The 15,132-nt window shown below is 49.1% G+C and overlaps 20 non-coding genes across 20 annotated transcripts; all 20 read right to left on the minus strand.

Annotated features, from left to right (window-relative positions):
* Window positions 1-576: 576 nt before the first annotated feature.
* Window positions 577-649, minus strand: trnav-cac (transfer RNA valine (anticodon CAC)). Its single transcript has one exon. It is a non-coding gene; the product is annotated as a tRNA-Val (tRNA).
* A 1,091-nt stretch (window positions 650-1,740) lies between these two features.
* trnav-cac (transfer RNA valine (anticodon CAC)) lies at window positions 1,741-1,813 on the minus strand. Its single transcript has one exon. It is a non-coding gene; the product is annotated as a tRNA-Val (tRNA).
* Window positions 1,814-2,494: 681 nt separating this feature from the next.
* trnav-aac (transfer RNA valine (anticodon AAC)) lies at window positions 2,495-2,567 on the minus strand. Its single transcript has one exon. It is a non-coding gene; the product is annotated as a tRNA-Val (tRNA).
* Window positions 2,568-2,904: 337 nt separating this feature from the next.
* On the minus strand, window positions 2,905-2,977 carry trnav-cac (transfer RNA valine (anticodon CAC)). Its single transcript has one exon. It is a non-coding gene; the product is annotated as a tRNA-Val (tRNA).
* Window positions 2,978-4,068: 1,091 nt separating this feature from the next.
* trnav-cac (transfer RNA valine (anticodon CAC)) lies at window positions 4,069-4,141 on the minus strand. Its single transcript has one exon. It is a non-coding gene; the product is annotated as a tRNA-Val (tRNA).
* A 681-nt stretch (window positions 4,142-4,822) lies between these two features.
* Window positions 4,823-4,895, minus strand: trnav-aac (transfer RNA valine (anticodon AAC)). The gene has a single exon. It is a non-coding gene; the product is annotated as a tRNA-Val (tRNA).
* Window positions 4,896-5,232: 337 nt separating this feature from the next.
* Window positions 5,233-5,305, minus strand: trnav-cac (transfer RNA valine (anticodon CAC)). Its single transcript has one exon. It is a non-coding gene; the product is annotated as a tRNA-Val (tRNA).
* A 671-nt stretch (window positions 5,306-5,976) lies between these two features.
* On the minus strand, window positions 5,977-6,049 carry trnav-aac (transfer RNA valine (anticodon AAC)). Its single transcript has one exon. It is a non-coding gene; the product is annotated as a tRNA-Val (tRNA).
* A 337-nt stretch (window positions 6,050-6,386) lies between these two features.
* On the minus strand, window positions 6,387-6,459 carry trnav-cac (transfer RNA valine (anticodon CAC)). The gene has a single exon. It is a non-coding gene; the product is annotated as a tRNA-Val (tRNA).
* Window positions 6,460-7,531: 1,072 nt separating this feature from the next.
* Window positions 7,532-7,604, minus strand: trnav-cac (transfer RNA valine (anticodon CAC)). Its single transcript has one exon. It is a non-coding gene; the product is annotated as a tRNA-Val (tRNA).
* A 681-nt stretch (window positions 7,605-8,285) lies between these two features.
* On the minus strand, window positions 8,286-8,358 carry trnav-aac (transfer RNA valine (anticodon AAC)). Its single transcript has one exon. It is a non-coding gene; the product is annotated as a tRNA-Val (tRNA).
* Window positions 8,359-8,695: 337 nt separating this feature from the next.
* Window positions 8,696-8,768, minus strand: trnav-cac (transfer RNA valine (anticodon CAC)). Its single transcript has one exon. It is a non-coding gene; the product is annotated as a tRNA-Val (tRNA).
* Window positions 8,769-9,441: 673 nt separating this feature from the next.
* trnav-aac (transfer RNA valine (anticodon AAC)) lies at window positions 9,442-9,514 on the minus strand. The gene has a single exon. It is a non-coding gene; the product is annotated as a tRNA-Val (tRNA).
* A 337-nt stretch (window positions 9,515-9,851) lies between these two features.
* Window positions 9,852-9,924, minus strand: trnav-cac (transfer RNA valine (anticodon CAC)). Its single transcript has one exon. It is a non-coding gene; the product is annotated as a tRNA-Val (tRNA).
* A 677-nt stretch (window positions 9,925-10,601) lies between these two features.
* trnav-aac (transfer RNA valine (anticodon AAC)) lies at window positions 10,602-10,674 on the minus strand. Its single transcript has one exon. It is a non-coding gene; the product is annotated as a tRNA-Val (tRNA).
* Window positions 10,675-11,011: 337 nt separating this feature from the next.
* On the minus strand, window positions 11,012-11,084 carry trnav-cac (transfer RNA valine (anticodon CAC)). Its single transcript has one exon. It is a non-coding gene; the product is annotated as a tRNA-Val (tRNA).
* A 1,072-nt stretch (window positions 11,085-12,156) lies between these two features.
* trnav-cac (transfer RNA valine (anticodon CAC)) lies at window positions 12,157-12,229 on the minus strand. Its single transcript has one exon. It is a non-coding gene; the product is annotated as a tRNA-Val (tRNA).
* Window positions 12,230-12,900: 671 nt separating this feature from the next.
* trnav-aac (transfer RNA valine (anticodon AAC)) lies at window positions 12,901-12,973 on the minus strand. Its single transcript has one exon. It is a non-coding gene; the product is annotated as a tRNA-Val (tRNA).
* Window positions 12,974-13,310: 337 nt separating this feature from the next.
* trnav-cac (transfer RNA valine (anticodon CAC)) lies at window positions 13,311-13,383 on the minus strand. The gene has a single exon. It is a non-coding gene; the product is annotated as a tRNA-Val (tRNA).
* A 1,072-nt stretch (window positions 13,384-14,455) lies between these two features.
* On the minus strand, window positions 14,456-14,528 carry trnav-cac (transfer RNA valine (anticodon CAC)). The gene has a single exon. It is a non-coding gene; the product is annotated as a tRNA-Val (tRNA).
* Between the last annotated feature and the right edge of the window lie 604 nt (window positions 14,529-15,132).

The raw sequence follows: 15,132 nt of genomic DNA on the forward strand, positions 1-15,132 counted from the left end.
AAAGGCGAATCCGCACAAGTTGCACCAGGGTAGCTGACTTCCCATTTCAAAGAATGACATGTCAACTCCACTGAATCATGGGACTTCTTGGGACATTGGGACTACATGGGACATTAACTACTCTCGAGAGGATCGCCATTGGACGAAAACCGAGGAAAGACGCAGAAGTTTCCGCCCGGTCTCGAACCAGGGACCTTTCGCGTGTTAAGCGAACGTGAGAACCGCTACACTACGGAATCTGCCAACTCCTGAAAGACAGAAGCCCAGTGCACACACAAACACGCAAGTAACAAGGAAACAGAAGAAGGACACACATTTAAAATCTCGACATGGGCATTTCGGCTCATGAACTAGTTGATACTCTTCTTCAGCAAGCTAGCAACAAATGAGATTGTCCAAAGCAACCTTTCCCAATCCTGGACCTCAGGTTTCCCTGCTCTGCATGCGTTAGACCTGATTGGACCCTTACCAAGCTCTACAGAAAAGGACGGAGCATGTGGCACCAGGGTACTCCAACAAACTCGTAACTGTCGACAATGCATCAATTATTTACGAGACTGCTGATAAAAGGGGACGTGTTTCCGCCCGGTCTCGAACCGGGGACCTTTCGCGTGTGAGGCAAACGTGATAACCACTACACTACGGAAACTTCTTCCTAACCAACAACAGAATATCACTCCACACCCACACAAACAAGGACACAGAACGAGGACACGCCTTTATCATGTCAAATGGGCATTTGGGCTCATGAACCAGTTGATATGGTTCTTCAACAAGTCAGCGGGCACTGAGACGGTCTAAGGCAGTGGTTCTCAACCCTTGTCCTCAGGCCAGCATAATTTAGATCAGTGGTTCTTAACCCTGTCCTCAGGGAACCCCTGTCCTGCATGTTTTTAGAGGTTTCTTGGCTCCAACACACCTGATTCAAATGCATGTTGGTTACCAGGCTTCTAGAGAGCTACATAACGACCCACTTATTTGAATCGGGTGTGTTGGAGCAGGGAAACATCTCAAACATGCAGGGCAGGGCAGGGCAGGTGGGACCAGGATCGCGAACGACTGGTCTGAAGGTCTCAGAAGTAACAAAGGTCCTTGGCCCATGACATTCATGGTTATCTTGCTGAACGGGATTCTACCGACTGGTAGAAACAACGGAACGGCTTAAAAGGCGAATCCGCACAAGTCGCACCAGGGTAGCTGACTTCCCATTTCAAAGAATGACATGTCAACTCCACTGAATCATGGGACTTCTTGGGACATTGGGACTACATGGGACATTAACTACTCTCGAGAGGATCGCCATTGGACGAAAACCGAGGAAAGACGCAGAAGTTTCCGCCCGGTCTCGAACCAGGGACCTTTCGCGTGTTAAGCGAACGTGAGAACCGCTACACTACGGAATCTGCCAACTCCTGAAAGACAGAAGCCCAGTGCACACACAAACACGCAAGTAACAAGGAAACAGAACAAGGACACACATTTAAAATCTCGACATGGGCATTTCGGCTCATGAACTAGTTGATACTCTTCTTCAGCAAGCTAGCAACAAATGAGATTGTCCAAAGCAACCTTTCCCAATCCTGGACCTCAGGTTTCCCTGCTCTGCATGCGTTAGACCTGATTGGACCCTTACCAAGCTCTACAGAAAAGGACGGAGCATGTGGCACCAGGGTACTCCAACAAACTCGTAACTGTCGACAATGCATCAATTATTTACGAGACTGCTGATAAAAGGGGACGTGTTTCCGCCCGGTCTCGAACCGGGGACCTTTCGCGTGTGAGGCGAACGTGATAACCACTACACTACGGAAACTTCTTCCTAACCAACAACAGAATATCACTCCACACCCACACAAACAAGGACACAGAACGAGGACACGCCTTTATCATGTCAAATGGGCATTTGGGCTCATGAACCAGTTGATATGGTTCTTCAACAAGTCAGCGGGCACTGAGACGGTCTAAGGCAGTGGTTCTCAACCCTTGTCCTCAGGCCAGCATAATTTAGATCAGTGGTTCTTAACCCTGTCCTCAGGGAACCCCTGTCCTGCATGTTTTTAGAGGTTTCTTGGCTCCAACACACCTGATTCAAATGCATGTTGGTTACCAGGCTTCTAGAGAGCTACATAACGACCCACTTATTTGAATCGGGTGTGTTGGAGCAGGGAAACATCTCAAACATGCAGGGCAGGGCAGGGCAGGTGGGACCAGGATCGCGAAGGACTGGTCTGAAGGTCTCAGAAGTAACAAAGGTCCTTGGCCCATGACATTCATGGTAATCTTGCTGAACGGGATTCTACCGACTGGTAGAAACAACGGAACGGCTTAAAAGGCGAATCCGCACAAGTCGCACCAGGGTAGCTGACTTCCCATTTCAAAGAATGACATGTCAACTCCACTGAATCATGGGACTTCTTGGGACATTGGGACTACATGGGACTTTAACTACTCTCGAGAGGATTGCCATTGGACGAAAACCGAGGAAAGACGCAGAAGTTCCCGCCCAGTCTCGAACCGGGGACCTTTCGCATGTTAAGCGAACGTGAGAACCGCTACACTACGGAAACTGCCAACTCCTGAAAGACAGAAGCCCAGTGCACACACAAACACGCAAGTAACAAGGAAACAGAACAAGGACACACATTTAAAATCTCGACACGGGCATTTCGGCTCATGAACTAGTTGATACTCTTCTTCAGCAAGCTAGCAACAAATGAGATTGTCCAAAGCAACCTTTCCCAATCCTGGACCTCAGGTTTCCCTGCTCTGCATGCGTTAGACCTTATTGGACCCTTACCAAGCTCTACAGAAAAGGACGGAGCATGTGGCACCAGGGTACTCCAACAAACTCGTAACTGTCGACAATGCATCATTTATTTACGAGACTGCTGATAAAAGGGGACGTGTTTCCGCCCAGTCTCGAACCGGGGACCTTTCGCGTGTGAGGCGAACGTGATAACCGCTACACTACGGAAACTTCTTCCTAACCAACAACAGAATCTCACTCCACACCCACACAAACAAGGACACAGAACGAGGACACGCCTTTATCATGTCAAATGGGCATTTGGGCTCATGAACCAGTTGATATGGTTCTTCAACAAGTCAGCGGGCACTGAGACGGTCTAAGGCAGTGGTTCTCAACCCTTGTCCTCAGGCCAGCATAATTTAGATCAGTGGTTCTTAACCCTGTCCTCAGGGAACCCCTGTCCTGCATGTTTTTAGAGGTTTCTTGGCTCCAACACACCTGATTCAAATGCATGTTGGTTACCAGGCTTCTAGAGAGCTACATAACGACCCACTTATTTGAATCGGGTGTGTTGGAGCAGGGAAACATCTCAAACATGCAGGGCAGGGCAGGGCAGGTGGGACCAGGATCGCGAACGACTGGTCTGAAGGTCTCAGAAGTAACAAAGGTCCTTGGCCCATGACATTCATGGTTATCTTGCTGAACGGGATTCTACCGACTGGTAGAAACAACGGAACGGCTTAAAAGGCGAATCCGCACAAGTCGCACCAGGGTAGCTGACTTCCCATTTCAAAGAATGACATGTCAACTCCACTGAATCATGGGACTTCTTGGGACATTGGGACTACATGGGACATTAACTACTCTCGAGAGGATCGCCATTGGACGAAAACCGAGGAAAGACGCAGAAGTTTCCGCCCGGTCTCGAACCAGGGACCTTTCGCGTGTTAAGCGAACGTGAGAACCGCTACACTACGGAATCTGCCAACTCCTGAAAGACAGAAGCCCAGTGCACACACAAACACGCAAGTAACAAGGAAACAGAAGAAGGACACACATTTAAAATCTCGACATGGGCATTTCGGCTCATGAACTAGTTGATACTCTTCTTCAGCAAGCTAGCAACAAATGAGATTGTCCAAAGCAACCTTTCCCAATCCTGGACCTCAGGTTTCCCTGCTCTGCATGCGTTAGACCTGATTGGACCCTTACCAAGCTCTACAGAAAAGGACGGAGCATGTGGCACCAGGGTACTCCAACAAACTCGTAACTGTCGACAATGCATCAATTATTTACGAGACTGCTGATAAAAGGGGACGTGTTTCCGCCCGGTCTCGAACCGGGGACCTTTCGCGTGTGAGGCGAACGTGATAACCACTACACTACGGAAACTTCTTCCTAACCAACAACAGAATATCACTCCACACCCACACAAACAAGGACACAGAACGAGGACACGCCTTTATCATGTCAAATGGGCATTTGGGCTCATGAACCAGTTGATATGGTTCTTCAACAAGTCAGCGGGCACTGAGACGGTCTAAGGCAGTGGTTCTCAACCCTTGTCCTCAGGCCAGCATAATTTAGATCAGTGGTTCTTAACCCTGTCCTCAGGGAACCCCTGTCCTGCATGTTTTTAGAGGTTTCTTGGCTCCAACACACCTGATTCAAATGCATGTTGGTTACCAGGCTTCTAGAGAGCTACATAACGACCCACTTATTTGAATCGGGTGTGTTGGAGCAGGGAAACATCTCAAACATGCAGGGCAGGGCAGGGCAGGTGGGACCAGGATCGCGAAGGACTGGTCTGAAGGTCTCAGAAGTAACAAAGGTCCTTGGCCCATGACATTCATGGTAATCTTGCTGAACGGGATTCTACCGACTGGTAGAAACAACGGAACGGCTTAAAAGGCGAATCCGCACAAGTCGCACCAGGGTAGCTGACTTCCCATTTCAAAGAATGACATGTCAACTCCACTGAATCATGGGACTTCTTGGGACATTGGGACTACATGGGACTTTAACTACTCTCGAGAGGATTGCCATTGGACGAAAACCGAGGAAAGACGCAGAAGTTCCCGCCCAGTCTCGAACCGGGGACCTTTCGCATGTTAAGCGAACGTGAGAACCGCTACACTACGGAAACTGCCAACTCCTGAAAGACAGAAGCCCAGTGCACACACAAACACGCAAGTAACAAGGAAACAGAACAAGGACACACATTTAAAATCTCGACACGGGCATTTCGGCTCATGAACTAGTTGATACTCTTCTTCAGCAAGCTAGCAACAAATGAGATTGTCCAAAGCAACCTTTCCCAATCCTGGACCTCAGGTTTCCCTGCTCTGCATGCGTTAGACCTTATTGGACCCTTACCAAGCTCTACAGAAAAGGACGGAGCATGTGGCACCAGGGTACTCCAACAAACTCGTAACTGTCGACAATGCATCATTTATTTACGAGACTGCTGATAAAAGGGGACGTGTTTCCGCCCAGTCTCGAACCGGGGACCTTTCGCGTGTGAGGCGAACGTGATAACCGCTACACTACGGAAACTTCTTCCTAACCAACAACAGAATCTCACTCCACACCCACACAAACAAGGACACAGAACGAGGACACGCCTTTATCATGTCAAATGGGCATTTGGGCTCATGAACCAGTTGATATGGTTCTTCAACAAGTCAGCGGGCACTGAGACGGTCTAAGGCAGTGGTTCTCAACCCTTGTCCTCAGGCCAGCATGCTTTAGATCAGTGGTTCTTAACCCTGTCCTCAGGGAACCCCTGTCCTGCATGTTTTTAGAGGTTTCTTGGCTCCAACACACCTGATTCAAATGCATGTTGGTTACCAGGCTTCTAGAGAGCTACATAACGACCCACTTATTTGAATCGGGTGTGTTGGAGCAGGGAAACATCTCAAACATGCAGGGCAGGGCAGGGCAGGTGGGACCAGGATCGCGAAGGACTGGTCTGAAGGTCTCAGAAGTAACAAAGGTCCTTGGCCCATGACATTCATGGTAATCTTGCTGAACGGGATTCTACCGACTGGTAGAAACAACGGAACGGCTTAAAAGGCGAATCCGCACAAGTTGCACCAGGGTAGCTGACTTCCCATTTCAAAGAATGACATGTCAACTCCACTGAATCATGGGACATTGGGACTACATGGGACATTAACTACTCTCGAGAGGATCGCCATTGGACGAAACCCGAGGAAAGATGCGGAAGTTTCTGCCCGGTCTCGAACCGGGGACCTTTCGCGTGTTAAGCGAACGTGATAACCGCTACACTACGGAAACTGCCAACTCCTGAAAGACAGAAGCCCAGTGCACACACAAACACGCAAGTAACAAGGAAACAGAACAAGGACACACATTTAAAATCTCGACATGGGCATTTCGGCTCATGAACTAGTTGATACTCTTCTTCAGCAAGCTAGCAACAAATGAGATTGTCCAAAGCAACCTTTCCCTATCCTGGACCTCAGGTTTCCCTGCTCTGCATGCGTTAGACCTGATTGGACCCTTACCAAGCTCTACAGAAAAGGACGGAGCATGTGGCACCAGGGTACTCCAACAAACTCGTAACTGTCGACAATGCATCAATTATTTACGAGACTGCTGATAAAAGGGGACATGTTTCCGCCCGGTGTCGAACCGGGGACCTTTCGCGTGTGAGGCGAACGTGATAGCCACTACACTACGGAAACTTCTTCCTAACCAACAACAGAATATCACTCCACACCCACACAAACAAGGACACAGAACGAGGACACGCCTTTATCATGTCAAATGGGCATTTGGGCTCATGAACCAGTTGATATGGTTCTTCAACAAGTCAGCGGGCACTGAGACGGTCTAAGGCAGTGGTTCTCAACCCTTGTCCTCAGGCCAGCATGCTTTAGATCAGTGGTTCTTAACCCTGTCCTCAGGGAACCCCTGTCCTGCATGTTTTTAGAGGTTTCTTGGCTCCAACACACCTGATTCAAATGCATGTTGGTTACCAGGCTTCTAGAGAGCTACATAACGACCCACTTATTTGAATCGGGTGTGTTGGAGCAGGGAAACATCTCAAACATGCAGGGCAGGGCAGGGCAGGTGGGACCAGGATCGCGAAGGACTGGTCTGAAGGTCTCAGAAGTAACAAAGGTCCTTGGCCCATGACATTCATGGTAATCTTGCTGAACGGGATTCTACCGACTGGTAGAAACAACGGAACGGCTTAAAAGGCGAATCCGCACAAGTCGCACCAGGGTAGCTGACTTCCCATTTCAAAGAATGACATGTCAACTCCACTGAATCATGGGACTTCTTGGGACATTGGGACTACATGGGACATTAACTACTCTCGAGAGGATCGCCATTGGACGAAACCCGAGGAAAGATGCAGAAGTTTCCGCCCGGTCTCGAACCGGCGAACGTGATAACCGCTACACTACGGAAACTGCCAACTCCTGAAAGACAGAAGCCCAGTGCACACACAAACAGGCAAGTAACAAGGAAACAGAACAAGGACACACATTTAAAATCTCGACATGGGCATTTCGGCTCATGAACTAGTTGATACTCTTCTTCAGCAAGCTAGCAACAAATTAGATTGTCCAAAGCAACCTTTCCCAATCCTGGACCTCAGGTTTCCCTGCTCTGCATGCGTTAGACCTTATTGGACCCTTACCAAGCTCTACAGAAAAGGACGGAGCATGTGGCACCAGGGTACTCCAACAAACTCGTAACTGTCGACAATGCATCAATTATTTACGAGACTGCTGATAAAAGGGGACATGTTTCCGCCCGGTCTCGAACCGGGGACCTTTCGCGTGTGAGGCGAACGTGATAGCCACTACACTACGGAAACTTATTCCTAACCAACAACAGAATCTCACTCCACACCCACACAAACAAGGACACAGAACGAGGACACGCCTTTATCATGTCAAATGGGCATTTGGGCTCATGAACCAGTTGATATGGTTCTTCAACAAGTCAGCGGGCACTGAGACGGTCTAAGGCAGTGGTTCTCAACCCTTGTCCTCAGGCCAGCATGCTTTAGATCAGTGGTTCTTAACCCTGTCCTCAGGGAACCCCTGTCCTGCATGTTTTTAGAGGTTTCTTGGCTCCAACACACCTGATTCAAATGCATGTTGGTTACCAGGCTTCTAGAGAGCTACATAACGACCCACTTATTTGAATCGGGTGTGTTGGAGCAGGGAAACATCTCAAACATGCAGGGCAGGGCAGGGCAGGTGGGACCAGGATCGCGAAGGACTGGTCTGAAGGTCTCAGAAGTAACAAAGGTCCTTGGCCCATGACATTCATGGTAATCTTGCTGAACGGGATTCTACCGACTGGTAGAAACAACGGAACGGCTTAAAAGGCGAATCCGCACAAGTCGCACCAGGGTAGCTGACTTCCCATTTCAAAGAATGACATGTCAACTCCACTGAATCATGGGACTTCTTGGGACATTGGGACTACATGGGACATTAACTACTCTCGAGAGGATCGCCATTGGACGAAACCCGAGGAAAGATGCAGAAGTTTCCGCCCGGTCTCGAACCGGGGACCTTTCGCGTGTTAAGCGAACGTGATAACCGCTACACTACGGAAACTGCCAACTCCTGAAAGACAGAAGCCCAGTGCACACACAAACAGGCAAGTAACAAGGAAACAGAACAAGGACACACATTTAAAATCTCGACATGGGCATTTCGGCTCATGAACTAGTTGATACTCTTCTTCAGCAAGCTAGCAACAAATGAGATTGTCCAAAGCAACCTTTCCCAATCCTGGACCTCAGGTTTCCCTGCTCTGCATGCGTTAGACCTTATTGGACCCTTACCAAGCTCTACAGAAAAGGACGGAGCATGTGGCACCAGGGTACTCCAACAAACTCGTAACTGTCGACAATGCATCAATTATTTACGAGACTGCTGATAAAAGGGGACATGTTTCCGCACGGTCTCGAACCGGGGACCTTTCGCGTGTGAGGCGAACGTGATAGCCACTACACTACGGAAACTTCTTCCTAACCAACAACAGAATCTCACTCCACACCCACACAAACAAGGACACAGAACGAGGACACGCCTTTATCATGTCAAATGGGCATTTGGGCTCATGAACCAGTTGATATGGTTCTTCAACAAGTCAGCGGGCACTGAGACGGTCTAAGGCAGTGGTTCTCAACCCTTGTCCTCAGGCCAGCATGCTTTAGATCAGTGGTTCTTAACCCTGTCCTCAGGGAACCCCTGTCCTGCATGTTTTTAGAGGTTTCTTGGCTCCAACACACCTGATTCAAATGCATGTTGGTTACCAGGCTTCTAGAGAGCTACATAACGACCCACTTATTTGAATCGGGTGTGTTGGAGCAGGGAAACATCTCAAACATGCAGGGCAGGGCAGGGCAGGTGGGACCAGGATCGCGAAGGACTGGTCTGAAGGTCTCAGAAGTAACAAAGGTCCTTGGCCCATGACATTCATGGTAATCTTGCTGAACGGGATTCTACCGACTGGTAGAAACAACGGAACGGCTTAAAAGGCGAATCCGCACAAGTCGCACCAGGGTAGCTGACTTCCCATTTCAAAGAATGACATGTCAACTCCACTGAATCATGGGACTTCTTGGGACTACATGGGACATTAACTACTCTCGAGAGGATCGCCATTGGACGAAACCCGAGGAAAGATGCAGAAGTTTCCGCCCGGTCTCGAACCGGGGACCTTTCGCGTGTTAAGCGAACGTGATAACCGCTACACTACAGAAACTGCCAACTCCTGAAAGACAGAAGCCCAGTGCACACACAAACACGCAAGTAACAAGGAAACAGAACAAGGACACACATTTAAAATCTCGACATGGGCATTTCGGCTCATGAACTAGTTGATACTCTTCTTCAGCAAGCTAGCAACAAATGAGATTGTCCAAAGCAACCTTTCCCAATCCTGGACCTCAGGTTTCCCTGCTCTGCATGCGTTAGACCTTATTGGACCCTTACCAAGCTCTACAGAAAAGGACGGAGCATGTGGCACCAGGGTACTCCAACAAACTCGTAACTGTCGACAATGCATCAATTATTTACGAGACTGCTGATAAAAGGGGACATGTTTCCGCCCGGTCTCGAACCGGGGACCTTTCGCGTGTGAGGCGAACGTGATAGCCACTACACTACGGAAACTTCTTCCTAACCAACAACAGAATCTCACTCCACACCCACACAAACAAGGACACAGAACGAGGACACGCCTTTATCATGTCAAATGGGCATTTGGGCTCATGAACCAGTTGATATGGTTCTTCAACAAGTCAGCGGGCACTGAGACGGTCTAAGGCAGTGGTTCTCAACCCTTGTCCTCAGGCCAGCATGCTTTAGATCAGTGGTTCTTAACCCTGTCCTCAGGGAACCCCCTGTCCTGCATGTTTTTAGAGGTTTCTTGGCTCCAACACACCTGATTCAAATGCATGTTGGTTACCAGGCTTCTAGAGAGCTACATAACGACCCACTTATTTGAATCGGGTGTGTTGGAGCAGGGAAACATCTCAAACATGCAGGGCAGGGCAGGTGGGACCAGGATCGCGAAGGACTGGTCTGAAGGTCTCAGAAGTAACAAAGGTCCTTGGCCCATGACATTCATGGAAATCTTGCTGAACGGGATTCTACCGACTGGTAGAAACAACGGAACGGCTTAAAAGGCGAATCCGCACAAGTCGCACCAGGGTAGCTGACTTCCCATTTCAAAGAATGACATGTCAACTCCACTGAATCATGGGACTTCTTGGGACATTGGGACTACATGGGACATTAACTACTCTCGAGAGGATCGCCATTGGACGAAACCCGAGGAAAGATGCAGAAGTTTCCGCCCGGTCTCGAACCGGGGACCTTTCGCGTGTTAAGCGAACGTGATAACCGCTACACTACGGAAACTGCCAACTCCTGAAAGACAGAAGCCCAGTGCACACACAAACAGGCAAGTAACAAGGAAACAGAACAAGGACACACATTTAAAATCTCGACATGGGCATTTCGGCTCATGAACTAGTTGATACTCTTCTTCAGCAAGCTAGCAACAAATGAGATTGTCCAAAGCAACCTTTCCCAATCCTGGACCTCAGGTTTCCCTGCTCTGCATGCGTTAGACCTTATTGGACCCTTACCAAGCTCTACAGAAAAGGACGGAGCATGTGGCACCAGGGTACTCCAACAAACTCGTAACTGTCGACAATGCATCAATTATTTACGAGACTGCTGATAAAAGGGGACATGTTTCCGCCCGGTCTCGAACCGGGGACCTTTCGCGTGTGAGGCGAACGTGATAGCCACTACACTACGGAAACTTCTTCCTAACCAACAACAGAATCTCACTCCACACCCACACAAACAAGGACACAGAACGAGGACACGCCTTTATCATGTCAAATGGGCATTTGGGCTCATGAACCAGTTGATATGGTTCTTCAACAAGTCAGCGGGCACTGAGACGGTCTAAGGCAGTGGTTCTCAACCCTTGTCCTCAGGCCAGCATGCTTTAGATCAGTGGTTCTTAACCCTGTCCTCAGGGAACCCCTGTCCTGCATGTTTTTAGAGGTTTCTTGGCTCCAACACACCTGATTCAAATGCATGTTGGTTACCAGGCTTCTAGAGAGCTACATAACGACCCACTTATTTGAATCGGGTGTGTTGGAGCAGGGAAACATCTCAAACATGCAGGGCAGGGCAGGGCAGGTGGGACCAGGATCGCGAACGACTGGTCTGAAGGTCTCAGAAGTAACAAAGGTCCTTGGCCCATGACATTCATGGTAATCTTGCTGAACGGGATTCTACCGACTGGTAGAAACAACGGAACGGCTTAAAAGGCGAATCCGCACAAGTCGCACCAGGGTAGCTGACTTCCCATTTCAAAGAATGACATGTCAACTCCACTGAATCATGGGACTTCTTGGGACATTGGGACTACATGGGACATTAACTACTCTCGAGAGGATCGCCATTGGACGAAACCCGAGGAAAGATGCAGAAGTTTCCGCCCGGTCTCGAACCGGCGAACGTGATAACCGCTACACTACGGAAACTGCCAACTCCTGAAAGACAGAAGCCCAGTGCACACACAAACAGGCAAGTAACAAGGAAACAGAACAAGGACACACATTTAAAATCTCGACATGGGCATTTCGGCTCATGAACTAGTTGATACTCTTCTTCAGCAAGCTAGCAACAAATGAGATTGTCCAAAGCAACCTTTCCCAATCCTGGACCTCAGGTTTCCCTGCTCTGCATGCGTTAGACCTTATTGGACCCTTACCAAGCTCTACAGAAAAGGACGGAGCATGTGGCACCAGGGTACTCCAACAAACTCGTAACTGTCGACAATGCATCAATTATTTACGAGACTGCTGATAAAAGGGGACATGTTTCCGCCCGGTCTCGAACCGGGGACCTTTCGCGTGTGAGGCGAACGTGATAGCCACTACACTACGGAAACTTCTTCCTAACCAACAACAGAATCTCACTCCACACCCACACAAACAAGGACACAGAACGAGGACACGCCTTTATCATGTCAAATGGGCATTTGGGCTCATGAACCAGTTGATATGGTTCTTCAACAAGTCAGCGGGCACTGAGACGGTCTAAGGCAGTGGTTCTCAACCCTTGTCCTCAGGCCAGCATGCTTTAGATCAGTGGTTCTTAACCCTGTCCTCAGGGAACCCCTGTCCTGCATGTTTTTAGAGGTTTCTTGGCTCCAACACACCTGATTCAAATGCATGTTGGTTACCAGGCTTCTAGAGAGCTACATAACGACCCACTTATTTGAATCGGGTGTGTTGGAGCAGGGAAACATCTCAAACATGCAGGGCAGGGCAGGGCAGGTGGGACCAGGATCGCGAAGGACTGGTCTGAAGGTCTCAGAAGTAACAAAGGTCCTTGGCCCATGACATTCATGGTAATCTTGCTGAACGGGATTCTACCGACTGGTAGAAACAACGGAACGGCTTAAAAGGCGAATCCGCACAAGTTGCACCAGGGTAGCTGACTTCCCATTTCAAAGAATGACATGTCAACTCCACTGAATCATGGGACATTGGGACTACATGGGACATTAACTACTCTCGAGAGGATCGCCATTGGACGAAACCCGAGGAAAGATGCAGAAGTTTCTGCCCGGTCTCGAACCGGGGACCTTTCGCGTGTTAAGCGAACGTGATAACCGCTACACTACGGAAACTGCCAACTCCTGAAAGACAGAAGCCCAGTGCACACACAAACACGCAAGTAACAAGGAAACAGAACAAGGACACACATTTAAAATCTCGACATGGGCATTTCGGCTCATGAACTAGTTGATACTCTTCTTCAGCAAGCTAGCAACAAATGAGATTGTCCAAAGCAACCTTTCCCAATCCTGGACCTCAGGTTTCCCTGCTCTGCATGCGTTAGACCTGATTGGACCCTTACCAAGCTCTACAGAAAAGGACGGAGCATGTGGCACCAGGGTACTCCAACAAACTCGTAACTGTCGACAATGCATCAATTATTTACGAGACTGCTGATAAAAGGGGACATGTTTCCGCCCGGTGTCGAACCGGGGACCTTTCGCGTGTGAGGCGAACGTGATAGCCACTACACTACGGAAACTTCTTCCTAACCAACAACAGAATCTCACTCCACACCCACACAAACAAGGACACAGAATGAGGACACGCCTTTATCATGTCAAATGGGCATTTGGGCTCATGAACCAGTTGATATGGTTCTTCAACAAGTCAGCGGGCACTGAGACGGTCTAAGGCAGTGGTTCTCAACCCTTGTCCTCAGGCCAGCATGCTTTAGATCAGTGGTTCTTAACCCTGTCCTCAGGGAACCCCTGTCCTGCATGTTTTTAGAGGTTTCTTGGCTCCAACACACCTGATTCAAATGCATGTTGGTTACCAGGCTTCTAGAGAGCTACATAACGACCCACTTATTTGAATCGGGTGTGTTGGAGCAGGGAAACATCTCAAACATGCAGGGCAGGGCAGGGCAGGTGGGACCAGGATCGCGAACGACTGGTCTGAAGGTCTCAGAAGTAACAAAGGTCCTTGGCCCATGACATTCATGGTAATCTTGCTGAACGGGATTCTACCGACTGGTAGAAACAACGGAACGGCTTAAAAGGCGAATCCGCACAAGTCGCACCAGGGTAGCTGACTTCCCATTTCAAAGAATGACATGTCAACTCCACTGAATCATGGGACTTCTTGGGACATTGGGACTACATGGGACATTAACTACTCTCGAGAGGATCGCCATTGGACGAAACCCGAGGAAAGATGCAGAAGTTTCCGCCCGGTCTCGAACCGGCGAACGTGATAACCGCTACACTACGGAAACTGCCAACTCCTGAAAGACAGAAGCCCAGTGCACACACAAACAGGCAAGTAACAAGGAAACAGAACAAGGACACACATTTAAAATCTCGACATGGGCATTTCGGCTCATGAACTAGTTGATACTCTTCTTCAGCAAGCTAGCAACAAATTAGATTGTCCAAAGCAACCTTTCCCAATCCTGGACCTCAGGTTTCCCTGCTCTGCATGCGTTAGACCTTATTGGACCCTTACCAAGCTCTACAGAAAAGGACGGAGCATGTGGCACCAGGGTACTCCAACAAACTCGTAACTGTCGACAATGCATCAATTATTTACGAGACTGCTGATAAAAGGGGACATGTTTCCGCCCGGTCTCGAACCGGGGACCTTTCGCGTGTGAGGCGAACGTGATAGCCACTACACTACGGAAACTTCTTCCTAACCAACAACAGAATCTCACTCCACACCCACACAAACAAGGACACAGAACGAGGACACGCCTTTATCATGTCAAATGGGCATTTGGGCTCATGAACCAGTTGATATGGTTCTTCAACAAGTCAGCGGGCACTGAGACGGTCTAAGGCAGTGGTTCTCAACCCTTGTCCTCAGGCCAGCATGCTTTAGATCAGTGGTTCTTAACCCTGTCCTCAGGGAACCCCTGTCCTGCATGTTTTTAGAGGTTTCTTGGCTCCAACACACCTGATTCAAATGCATGTTGGTTACCAGGCTTCTAGAGAGCTACATAACGACCCACTTATTTGAATCGGGTGTGTTGGAGCAGGGAAACATCTCAAACATGCAGGGCAGGGCAGGGCAGGTGGGACCAGGATCGCGAAGGACTGGTCTGAAGGTCTCAGAAGTAACAAAGGTCCTTGGCCCATGACATTCATGGTAATCTTGCTGAACGGGATTCTACCGACTGGTAGAAACAACGGAACGGCTTAAAAGGCGAATCCGCACAAGTTGCACCAGGGTAGCTGACTTCCCATTTCAAAGAATGACATGTCAACTCCACTGAATCATGGGACATTGG

Source organism: Osmerus mordax, chromosome 17 (assembly GCF_038355195.1).
Source record: "Osmerus mordax isolate fOsmMor3 chromosome 17, fOsmMor3.pri, whole genome shotgun sequence".
In the NCBI taxonomy this organism is placed as follows: Eukaryota; Metazoa; Chordata; class Actinopteri; order Osmeriformes; family Osmeridae; genus Osmerus; species Osmerus mordax.